The 12,997-nt window shown below is 36.2% G+C and overlaps 1 protein-coding gene across 2 annotated transcripts in view; it reads left to right on the top strand.

The window, feature by feature from the left end:
* LOC145664819 (innexin inx2-like) overlaps nucleotides 1-12,997 on the top strand; it is a 67,920-nt gene that overhangs the window by 46,248 nt on the left and 8,675 nt on the right. For both annotated transcript variants that reach the window (XM_081731809.1, XM_081731810.1), the window contains exon 2: nucleotides 387-451. The gene's annotated coding sequence lies outside the window, so the exon portion shown is untranslated. The remainder of the gene's footprint in view (nucleotides 1-386; nucleotides 452-12,997) is intronic.

Genomic DNA, 12,997 nt, shown 5'->3' with positions numbered 1-12,997 from the left:
TGTACGAACAATCACAGTTATCCTTCCCGCTCCATCTCTTCATGCTTTTAAGATCGTTCTGACAATGTTCTTGGAACATTCTCAACTGGTCTTTTTATGAACTGGATATCTAATAGGGTTGGATTCTTGGAAAATAAACGCAGGATTTCGAATTCTTGCAGGATTTCGATATATTAGTTTTTTCCATAGAACATAGCGTATGCATATCCAAATAGATATGAAAAACTTTGGTATTTTATTATTTTAACGTAAAGATGTTTTATTATTAGATAAAAGTCAAAGATATTTAGAAGTTGTCAACTTATGCCTATGAAATATTTTCTTGTTCTATCTTGTAGAGGAGATATATTCTGAAATTTTTTTGTGTATTTCGCTTTTCTTTCCAGCAAGCACTCTGTGGAGGATTCAAGAGTTCTTATAACTGACTGTGAAATCTTAATCTACAAACAAGGTAGGTCCAAGGAAACTAACAATATGCAGATATTTACTTTAAAAAGTATGTATTTTTTTTTCTTAGAAATAGCTTTTGTGATTCTTGAATCGATAAACAATTTTCTATACCAAAGTGGCGGCCATCTCGTTATGCACTATCTGCAGGTGTATACGTCAGCGGAAAGAAATTAGAAAGATGTTATGTTATGTTGCTGTGTAATAAATACTCTCGAATCCTCTTAAAACTTAGTTTTAACACTAATTGTAATATTTGCTTTGAGAAAAGTATAGAGAATATATGTTCCTTAGCGTGAGTTCCGTATGCTATACTTTGTTTATTTTAATATGACATCTCTGTGTGCTTAATAAAGATTGCTCTGCCGGAAAACCAAGCAAATGAAGAACTTCAAATTCAATAACTCATTCTAGAACACAAAATGGATCAAACAACACCTACTTGCATTAATTAACATATTTTCTTGTGTAAACACGCCTTTTATATCTTACTCCATTAAAATAGTTGAATTGGATAAAGCCAAAAAAGAGAAAGAAACAAAATAAATAATATGAAGCCATAAATAGGAACAATTAAACAAGTGACTCGGAGTACCTCTCCAATTTCTGGTTCTGTACTAGAGAAATACCTACTTTTCTGGTTAGAAAGATAAAGGCTCTTCCTCGGCCACTATAAAATGCCACTACTTATTATGTCTTATCGCTTTTGATCTACAATGATCAACATTGAAACCAGAATTGGTTAATTACTCAACTACCAGTTTGAATAGAGAAATAGGAAAGCAAATAGAAAGCATTCTATGGATGATGAATCGATTAAAATAACTGTTGTCCTATCTCTTACCATTTTAGATCTATGGATATCAATTATGAAACCAGAAGTGGTAGTAAATTTTTACCACTTCCGGTTTTAGCAGAGGGATGCGAGTGAAGATGATATATTTTCTTTAGATGATCATTTTGTCCTATCTGTTACCGTTTCGCTCTATACTGATTAATGTTGAAACCTGAAAGAGTTATTCTTTAGCAAGTTTGTTGTGAATAGAGGAAAAGCGGCGGAAATGAAACCTATTGTTGAGATGCTGGATCGGTTCTAGAAAACAATTTCTCGATATTTTTTCTGTTTTGGCTCTAATATCTTTCGATAGACAGACTGACAGCCGTTGTATAAGACTTCCAATACTTATGGACTTCATAGTTTGGGAATCTGGAAGCAATGAACCCTAGCCTCGGAAACCAGAAATGATGGTGTTTGTAATATGTATCGAGAATACCTTGGTCATCCTTCTGAAAAAGAACCTCATGATTAAATTTAGTTCCCACTTTTTGTTACACACTTAAATAATAGAAGTACTAATAATAGTAATGCTTTATTTATTACATGCCCCTAAAAATTATTTGCAAATATTTTTATTACTAGTTGTAAGCACCCTTGTTGATGGGTCTCAGAGGAGAAATTAGAGGAAGAAGAATGTTTTCACAAAACATTCCGTTACTAGGATGTTGATCATCCGATGTTATTTAAGTCCGCAACACCAAAATATAATACAAGCTAGGTGTTCTTAGAAACAGGCAAAAGTGTGAATTCACCTTCACTACCACCATACTTGTAAAATAACTGCCCCGAAAATTTGAAGATAGAGCATCTTAGGCGACTAGGTTTGTTGAAGGTCTATCTATATATTGGTTCGATTCGGCGTTTATCGGATCTTTCAAACTGTTACATACAGGAAATGTATTTTCTTACAAATCTTCTCCTTGAGCTCCTACACTGACAAACTTTCCTATATAAAACTTTGGCATGGAGGATGGACAAAAGGTGTTCAAACTCTTTCTGCTGCTGGTACAACTGAAATGTTTGTACGTTGAAACGTTGTCAGTAAACTATTGGTTAGTAATAAATATAACATTTATGAAAATCGTCTTGTATTGATTAAAAGAGGGCGTTGAAGTTCTTACTTCGACGAGATCCTAAGCCCTTTGCGGTACCGAATTGAAATTTCGTAGAAATGTGATCCTTGAGGTCTAAGCTGAGAATAAAACACAGTTTCAAGGAAATTAATTCCTAAGAGGGGAAGAAACATCTTGAAGGAATGTTTTCCATTATATAGATGTTCAAAATATTTGAGCGTAGGAGCTAGAAATATTCTACAATTTTTCTCATTGTCTTTAGGGTCAGAATAAAACGAATTTGCGAAAAGTGACTCGAAAGAAATAAGGGTCCTTAGGGTTCTCCCGTCGTTCACTAGATATTGGAAACAATTTTGCGTAAGTTAAAGAAATTTGACACTCATGTTCTCCTCAGACTCTTGAACATGAGTAATATACAGCAGTGGTTCTCAAACTTTCCGATAACGCGAACCCCCTGTTCCTTCGGAAACTGTTCTGCGGATCCCCTTGCAATGCCATCTGAAATTTCACATGGTATTTTAAAATAATATACGAGGCAAGTCTAGAAAGTAAGATCCGTTTGGTAATAAAATTAAATTGTATACAGATACAGAAAAAATATTTATTGCACAAACTTCTACAACTCTTAAACTACTTTTCCACATAACTGCCGAAATTTTGCAGGCATTTGTCATAGCGTGGCACAAGGTTTTGTATACCTTCTTCATAGAAGTTTGCCGCCTGTGTCTTCAACCAGTTGGAAACAGTTTCTTTCAACTCGTCGTCATTGTTGAGGTGTTGACCGCCAAGCATATCATATTCCATACCGAGAGCACTAATTATAAACCTGTGGTTTTCCTGGATCTTGTCATCAATCGCGTGAACCAGTTCTTCTGTAACCAAAAATGGACGCCCACTTCGTTCTTCATCGAGCACGTCTTTACGTCCTTCATTGAATTGTCGGACCCATCTTCTCACCATTGAATCACTCATCGCATTTTGTCCATAAACATCGCAAATTTGCCGATAAATTTCACTTGGTTTCACTTTCCTCGCATTCAGAATCATCGCTCTGATTTCACAAGCGGCGGGATTTTCAATAAACACCGACATTGTAAACAAGTACAACAAAGCGTAGGTGACTGACAGAGATCTCCAAATTGCGCACGTTTCTTCTCCTTGATACAGAGCGTCTACCGCGCATGTGCGGAACTGCGATCGCAGCGCTGCAGCGGAAGTAAATTGAAACGGAACTTACTTTCTGAACGTGCTATGTACTAATTACAATGACAACTAACAAGGAAAAGATCAAGTAAAATAATGCAATAAGTAATTTATTTTAAATATGTATAATCGAATCGTAGTGAACGAAATTTCAATTGAAAATACAGTAACTTTCAAGGCTGAGAATCAATGTCCTTTTTAAGGAAATTCACTTGATAAACAATGTTCTCAAATGTGAGTTTACTAATGTGAGGAATGAAATTAATTATATTTTTTCATAATTGTATTGAAATCTTGAATAAGTTTTTTCACCATCCATGTTAGGTCCGATTCCACATTAAGACGATTTTGCTTTAGCGTTTTAATACTGCAAAGAATAGAAAGTTTATTTTCCTTGAAAACGTATTTCCATGAAATATCTCAGGATAGTTCCAACAGTTGTTCTTGTTCTGTGTTAGAGAGATTCATAATTTATATGTCATGGATTTCTACATTAGTAAAAGGATTTTCAATCCAACCATTACCATGTTGTGGGACAGGGAAATATTCTCGAAAACTTGCAGCAAATGCTTTCAAGTGTCACACAAGTGTTTTGTGCATCTCAGTAGAGAATTTTACACCTGAAGGATCAAAGAAATCCTTGAGCACTGGAAATGATGAATAGTTATTGTTTTATACTCGTACTGCCTGCAGCTGCAGTTTCTTAGTCTTAAAAACACTTCTTGCATAACAGCTGTGAGTTCCATTTCATTACATAACATTTCAAATTTTAGGCGTCGCGGACCCCCTGGTTAGGTCCCGCATAACCCCAGGGGTCCCCGGACAACACTTTGAGAACCAGTATATAGAGCATTCTGGAAATTAAACATCTAAGAGCAAGGAAAAAGATGTTGAAAGTTTTCTTACTCTTTAAAGTTGAAATTTTGATTGAATATTCTCTATGTATTCTAAACTGTTTGCAACATGACATTTATACATATTATTACCATTCAGCAGGAAATGTAGGTTGATTAAAAGGTTTACCATTATTAGCACCAATTTGTTTTAATGTGCTTCAGCATACAGCTTCGAAATTTGTATACTAGGGCCTATATGCTTGGCGTATTAAATGCCGATTCGAGAAGCCGATTTGACGGCTACGTTCTCAAACTGCAAAAAGTTATTCAGAAGTGATTGTGTAAGAGTTTGTGTAACTCTACTGAAATCAAATTTGCATCAACAAATATTTTGAAATTAGAAACAAGACAATCGTATATATCTATCAAATACTTCTCAAAATAGTAATTCTTCCCGTGCAAAGAATGGACACTGCTAGCAATCATTATTAAGTTCTCCTCATTTTTGGATGTATTCAATACCATAACTGAAATTTAAACTTGTATGTTTCTAAGGCTAATGACATAGAAAATGTACACTGATCTTTTGTATCCAGTGTATGATTCCTTCTCTTTGGATGAACTACACAGAAGTGCATTTTTGTTATTTCCAAAACATGTTTCGTATCAATATTTGATTAAAACTATCCGAAACAAAACGTTGGGCTGAAAGGCGGCGAAAGTAGGACACGTTACACGAGAGGAACAGATCAGACTGTCTGAACAAAGTCTGGAGATACTTCTTACTCGCCACGGCTAAAATAGTGTATTGCGTGTTTTGTAAGTTATTCTATATTCTGTAACTTATTATACTTTACTATTGGGTAAATATATGATTTGATTTTCACTTTAGTGTCCCTTTCAGCAGCAATGCTATATGAGACGTGGACCTAGAGGTTAACATGAATGAAAACCACATGAGCTCGGACCGGGAATCAAACTGGGTATCGGATGTCAAAGGCGCGTACTCTAAAAATTTAACCACGAGGGCTCGAGTAAATATATGCTACGATTTAATGTGGCCATCGAAAGGGAAGCTCTGTTCTACTCTCTATAAGACTGTGGGAAAGCTATATCATTTTATCTCGCACTTACATACGCCATGACTTCTGGCCCTTAACTGTCCATTGTTTTAGTTTGCTAAACTAAAAAAAAAATAATAATAATAATAATAAGTCTGACTTCATTCCGAGGTGTTGTTTTTCTGCTTCACGCGATCATTGCTTTGGGAAGGAATTTATTGATCGTCATGAATCATGTTTCTTGTAAACGGATGTTTGAAACTCAAGGAATAGACAAAACAACATGATATCATCACTGTATGTATATAGGCAGAATGTTTAAACCTCTGTTTAAATCGTCATATTATAAACAGGAAAATCGCAGCTCCATATGCAATTCTGGAAAGAAAGATTCTTCTTTAAAAAAAAAAAAAAAAAAAAAAAGCTGTCTTTTCTTCTTTCAACATAAACTGTTCTACTAGTTGTGTAACAGGAGAATCAGTTTCGTACGTATTCATATGTTGATACACGAAATACAATATAGAATCTGGAGGATCCTGGAGTATTTAAATGATTTACATAAGATTTTAAAAGTAATTGTTATAACTACGCGACTGTCTTATTGTAAGATGAGAATATGTGCTTTTTAAAAACAGTAATTAAAAGTTCTTATTCCAAATAAATCCAGTCCCGGGTTCGATTCCCGGTGGGGAAACTCGGTCGAAAAAGTGTAAAAAGCTTTTACAGGCCAGCCATCCTGAATAAGGTTTTCTTGGGTTTTTCTCATTCACAGCAGGCAAATGCCGGGGTGGTACCTAACTTATAGGTCCCAGACGGCTTCCTTCCTTCCCTTTCTCCGGGTTGTGTATCCACCGAGGGACGTCATACGTGAGGGGCTTAATGGGCACAGATGCCGAAAGCCAAGAAATCTAATTCCTAAGTCCTAAAATCCAAATAAATCCAACTGTACTGCGCGTTCAGTTCACACGGGAATCAAGTCCACTTCTGGTGATTCATCTTAAACCTCTTTATCTGAAACTTGTTTCAGAGCTCAAAAGACTCACACACAAATATTGTAAGTATATCTTCTAATATAAAAAATAGTGTTAACTTTTCTATGTACTGAAGCGTGCGTACAACACAAAGTCATGTCTCTTTTTCTCTCACTTTGGTAATTAGACTTAATTCCTTTGTACTCTGAGTACTCCATATGTAAGCAGACACGCCGCTCGCAACATTACACCTTAACTGAAAACACCAATTAAGACATACAGAAATTTTGAATAGTGTTTTTGATAGCTGACACTGGGAACTGAATTTATACTGGGCTCGCCTATCGATCTGCTGATTGGTTAATTCGATTCGAGTTTAGCGTCCCTTTCAATATCAAGTTTATATGAGACGTTGATGTGAAGCCTAACGTGGGATCCAAATCAGGTGGGCTCCTACCTAGAATTGAATCTGGATCTTCCACGCCAATGGTACAGGCACGTAGCCAAGGGGGACTCAAGACGTCCCCTCCCTTCGAGACCAGAAATTAAAAATTTCAAGAAGGATGAAACAAAATGAAATGAGAAAAAGGAAGATCAGCGTTAAAAATAAAAAATACAGGAAACTTTTCGTTACCCTTTCTTATGAGGATATTTGTATTATTTGAAATGCATGGTGGCTAGGTGAGCGAGATATCTTGGAAGAGTCAAAGAATTTGAACTTTTTTGAAAAGTTACGGAATTCTCAGAATTTCTGCTGCTAGTCAGGGAGGTTTCAAGCGTCCGAAAGTATAGTGCCGTTGTGTAAAGCATAGCATAGTCCTGGCCAAAAGAACCAATATATGTTCCAGTAAAATAGTTTAGAATGGTCAAGCCCCTCGTGTGGTGACCACAGTATTTTATGTCACGGAATCCCCTCCCCCTTACAGCTTCACGAAATCCTGACTACGTGCCTGTACGGTAACAATATAGCCCCGAGGAAGTTGCGTTGATGAATGTTTTAAAAAAATGTCAGTATGATTGTCGAAGTAAAATCTCACTTTCTATAGATATACGGAACTTCGTTCTCCCTAATCAAAGTTTTCATTTTAATCCCTATTACGTTGAGCACTGATAAATATTCTACTTCACCAGAAACTAAACGTATTTGTCAGAGGCGAACTCGTTAACAATTAACTTGTGGAAACAGTTTATTGTACAAACGATCTTAAAGTAGAAATGACTTCCTTTTATAATATAAGTTGCAATGGACTATGAGAGCTTAACTGAGTACTTTGGGAGAGGAGCGTAACATCTGTAAAAACTAAACTCACTAACTCTTTCAGCGTCGGTGTTTCATGTGGATAATGTGCCTGGCCCAGGGTCGTTTTTTAGTGCTGGCACTAGCCTCGGGTACAAACTTTTAGAATTCCGGATTCATTTCTATGTAGTAGCTATCACCTCATTTGTATCGCTCCTGAAGTTGGACGTTAACATCCTCTCTATTAAATACCAAATTTTCGAAACAATTGTGACAAGAAATTTGTAATTTTTAACAGTGCACCTTTTACAGATTATGGACTAGGAGAAATTTCGCGAAATTCGATTTTAATTCATTTAAACCAAGTTTTGTTTTAATTGTCAAAAGAAATCTTTCTGTATTTCGGAGAATAAAACAGAAAATCGTCAGATGGCAAGTTATCCAATTAATAGTACAATCTGTCTTACATATCTAATGTTTTCAAACATTGTTTAAAGCATTGCATTGTAAAAATCAGAAATAAGACAATAAACTAAATGCCGATTAGAATGGGCATTGGGACTGAAAAGGGTTAAAAGGGGAAATAAAGATTGTAAGTTCTCGGAAAACGTCACACGGTACTCAGAAACTTATCTTAGGAACTGAAAATACTTTTAGATGTGTTTACTTTCCTTTATAAATTGTTTCCATTATCTGACCAATCTTTCGGGAACTCTGTTTCAATATAATTAGTAAATTTAATGAAACATATGTTGCTTGTTCGGTAGTCGATGGTGCGAGATGATGTTCCTGTGGTAAGCGATCATAAGGCTGAACATTGGAAAGAAACTTAACCCGGGATCGGTCGGTTGTTAGCAGTGTGCTCAATTTTGTTTTTATATCGTTTCTGTATGTACGTAAATTTGTCTATTGACCTATGTTGCCACCTAACTGCAGATTGGAATGTTGTGCGTGGCCAGGTAAATTTTCATTAATCTGTCACGTACCCAGTTTGAAGCAGAGTCGGCATAGTGACAGACGTGTTCTGTATGTGAGCGGGCCGCTAACAATCGACCGATTGCGTTGGTGTTTTTTCTTTCATTTTTTTCTTTTTTTAAAATCCTATTAGTGCGTTGATGTGATTTCGAGGTGAAATGGATAACATTTTACAATCTCACGAAAGGAGGAGTAGAAGTTGTGGATCAAATGAAGTCCACCTACAGTGTTGCGTTGTCTGTTGCCGTTGGCCTCTCAGAATTTTTTTCACACTACTGGACATTGGAGCCATTAATGCCCAAATTATACTTTTATGCAACTCCAACTAGAAAATTACTCGCAGAAATTTCCTGAAGAATTTGGCTATGGATATAACAAGAAATCACATGATCAGGAGACTCTCCATGTCAGGTGTTCGAAATGATGTGAAGATTCGTATTAGAAAACATCTCCAGCTTCCACCTGAAGAAACTGTCCCCGAGCCAACCCAGAGCAAGGAACGAGTGAGGTGTGCGTTTTGTCCCAAAAAACCGGAAAACGAAGACAAGATGTGCCAGTTGTCAACTGCCCATCTGTGGAGAGCATGTCATCACAATCTGTCACAAGTGTAGAAGCCAGAAGACCAATGGCGATGATGACACAGAGGAAGACTAAAAAGATTTCTGAGTGAGATGGTAGTGTTACAGCAGTGAATAAGGAGTTTTTTTGGAATAAATCTTATAAATTTTCTTCAAGTCTACTGTTTCAGTGAAAGTTTACAAGATTTTTAATTTTGTTTCAAATATTCAGTGATTTTAAGTGTTCAAATGCTACTCAGTGGTTTACTGCAAGCAACTTGTGACTTTCCATTTCAGGACTCTTTCCTTAGCTTTTATTTACGCGTCGAAGTTTTAAAAATTTACACAATGTTGTGTTTTGTATTTACTTTAACTTTTTTCAATAATTTTCACAGATGTTATTCCTGTATATCTTCCTGTAAAATGTTAAATAGCGAACACAAATACAAGTTCATGACATGAATATAGATAATTCACTTTTTATATGCTAGGTTAGTTTCGGTTTTTAATTTTTCAATAACATTTAATAATTGAATATTACAACGTGAAAACCTTGCATTGTGCAAACCATCAACAGAAATTACTATTTTATAATCATAATAATAAAGTCAATGCATATATTGTACGTGTGAGCACGATGCTCACAACCGACCGACCGCGTTACACAAATAACCGACCGATGCAGGGTTAATTAAGAAGTGGTAAATTAAGACTGGTAAATTAATTAAGAAGAACTGCCTCGTCTGACCCTATAATAAACTGATGTTTTCATACTAAACTCGTCTCTAACTACAGAACCTCAATTTTTTTTTACTACCCACTGAATATGCAATGTACTGCAAACGGCGAAACACGAGTACATAATTTCATGACGCAGTATATAATATTTATTCACGATAAATTCATATAATATTTTGTAACTACAAATTCAATTATCCAATTCAATAGAAGCCAATTGTCTTCAAAACTTCAAAGCTTTGCCTTACAACCTCCTCTTCTTCCTTAATAACAAAAGTGTAAACTTTATCTAGAAGTTAAGGAATACCATATGAAAATGACGCACGAATGAAGGCGGAGGGACGTTGACGAGCTGTGGAACCGAATGTTATGGAGGGATATTCGTACTTCATACTGATGGCTAAATAAACAGCCATCACATTAAACACATTAAACGACTATTGTAAAGCATCTAACCCGTATTGGTTCAATTTCTAGAATGCACGTTAGTCCCGTTTGGCATAACCAGAAACTTTCAATTTGGGATGTGATTTCAATTTGGGAACAATTACGCAGATTATACAACGCATTATTATACTCTGCATGAGGTCAACGAACAGATCTTGATATTGCATCAAACTCTTGCAAGGCATCCGTCGCAGGTCATCCAAAGTCCTGAGTGGTGGAATTTGTGTTCCAATCCTGCGTTTAAGAACATCTCACATACGTTCAATTGCATTAAAGTCCGGGATATATGGTTACTAATCCAAACCCATGCGATATCCTAGTGTTCGGTATATTTCTCTGCTACTTTCACCCTGTAAGTGTTATTATAAAATATACGGCAACAAGGGCCATTCAGCCACTGATATGTCACCTATATAGTCACAGTTGCCATGTGTCTCGATCAAGTGTTCCGATAGATTAGACCCGTCACAGTAACCTGCCGATGCACATGCAAGCGGTTCAGGATGCTACTACAGACAACAATGATCTTATTTCATAAAATATGCGATTCCATAACGTATATGTGGTCCCAATAGATAAGCAAACATTGAAAATAATTAAATACTCTTCATCAGATTCATCAGTAAGGATAGCTCATCCCACTATTCTTTGGTCCAGTCACAGTGATCTAAGGAACATGTTGGGTGGTTCTAACGGTGTCGTTGTGTGAGTAGAAAACCTATAGTAGGTCGCTTTGCGTAAGGGAAATATTATGCAGCCGTCAGTACACAATTCGTAGGAATATATGGGTCCCAAAGAATTCTGCGAATGTCAAGCTAGTGCAGTGCTGCTTTAATGTAGTTAAAGTTTAATGTTAAAAATTGCTCCTCATGGTGATTCGTCAACTCTATATTCCTTCGGAATGTTTTCGCCTTTCCTGGAATCTTCTCCACTCCTACAAAATTATACTGCGAGCTACATTCAACTCTGCACACACAGATCGCTGAGTATGCTGGATTTCAAGTCTTCCGATTATGTGACCGCGTGTAATGTCATCCAGATATTTTCTCCTGTACCATCCTCTATGCTTTTTGTGCATTTAATGTGTGCCTGCCAAAGAAAACACTTCGTATCCAACACCTGACTTGCAAGCTTACATTGCATATACCATACCCACAGATTATAAATAACGCTCGGAACGTGTGTCTCCCACTTAGTTATACTTTACGTTATTTCTATCAGGTATAATGTGGTACTTTCTTGTATCCAGAAAACTTTTTTTTTTGCCATGTGTCTCGATCATTACGAAGCAAATCCCTTAATTTCTTGACATGAAGTATCTTGCGAGAAATTTCCCTCCCTGAGCTTGCTGCTGAAAGACACAGCAGGGATAAAAACTGCTCTTCACATTTTACACAAACAAAGAGATTGGGAGTAAATGAGTGTTTAGGTTGTTTGTTAGAATAAGTGAAATAAATTGTATTTTACGATCTCGCTGGTGGAACGGAAGTTCATTAAGTTTTGTGAAAGGAAGTCAATTGTTATGCAACCAACAATTCCAAAACGTGCGGTTTGCATAACGTCGACACATAAAAAATCCACCACACATTCATCTACATAGGGAGCAGCAGTAAACGATATAGATGGGTGCGAAAACTGCCCACTTTCCTCATTCGTCTTTCTATTTCAAATAAATGCAAAAGTTCTACAAGTATATAGGCTACAGAGACTTTCACGAAATCAATATTAACAGCTTTCCACTGTTCAGATACCGTTTTTACATTGCAGCAGACTAAACCTCACTCATTGTGGCCCCGCGTAGCGAACTCGCTAACTCTCTCTCCTTCGGTGCGAGCGGTCCCAGGTACGATTGCCGCTGGGAGCATTTGGTCGAAAAAGTATAAAACGCTTTTTCTGGCCAGCTACCCTGAATGAGGTTTTCCTGGGATTTCTTCATTCACACCAGGCAAATGTCGGGGTGGTACTTAACTTATAGGTCCCAGGCCGCTTTCTTCCTTCCCTTTCCTCGGATAGTGTGCTCGCTGAGGGCGTCATCTCTCAAAACGTTACGGGCTAAATAGCCATAGATGCTGAAAGCCCAGAAATCTAAATCCTAAATCCTAAACCTCACTCATTACACAGCTTAATTTTAAAAAAAATCAAATAAAATATATATTTGCTTATACCTTTGTTAGGAAAAGAATAGAAAAAACATCATTTTTAAAAATATCTATTTTGAAATTAACTTTTAAATTTTTTACTCTATTTTTTATTTACTTTGCCCTAATTTACATGTACTCTGTATGCCACTATTATTAGAAAACTGCGTGTCACAGTTAGGAGACAAAGAAAACAACAGTTACAACCTTCTACTTATTTTTTTTTTTAATTTATAGAACATAAATAAATATAATGTAGTAATAGAACAAAAACTATTGATTATGATATTATTGGCAAGAAATATTATGAAATTTGTGCCATGAAAACATTTTCTCCGAATTTCTCGTAAATTATACATGAGTGTTTGGTCTCAAGAGAACCTTATGTCGTTCCACTCGTTGTGATATATATTGATTTCTGTTTGTCTCATCTTTAGATATAACAGTTAAATACAATTTCTAGTTTGAAGAGTAGA

Source organism: Thermobia domestica, chromosome 11 (genome assembly GCF_964235325.1).
Source record: "Thermobia domestica chromosome 11, izTheDome1.hap1.1, whole genome shotgun sequence".
NCBI classification, from domain to species: Eukaryota; Metazoa; Arthropoda; class Insecta; order Zygentoma; family Lepismatidae; genus Thermobia; species Thermobia domestica.
This window is presented reverse-complemented; position numbering and strand designations above follow the sequence as displayed.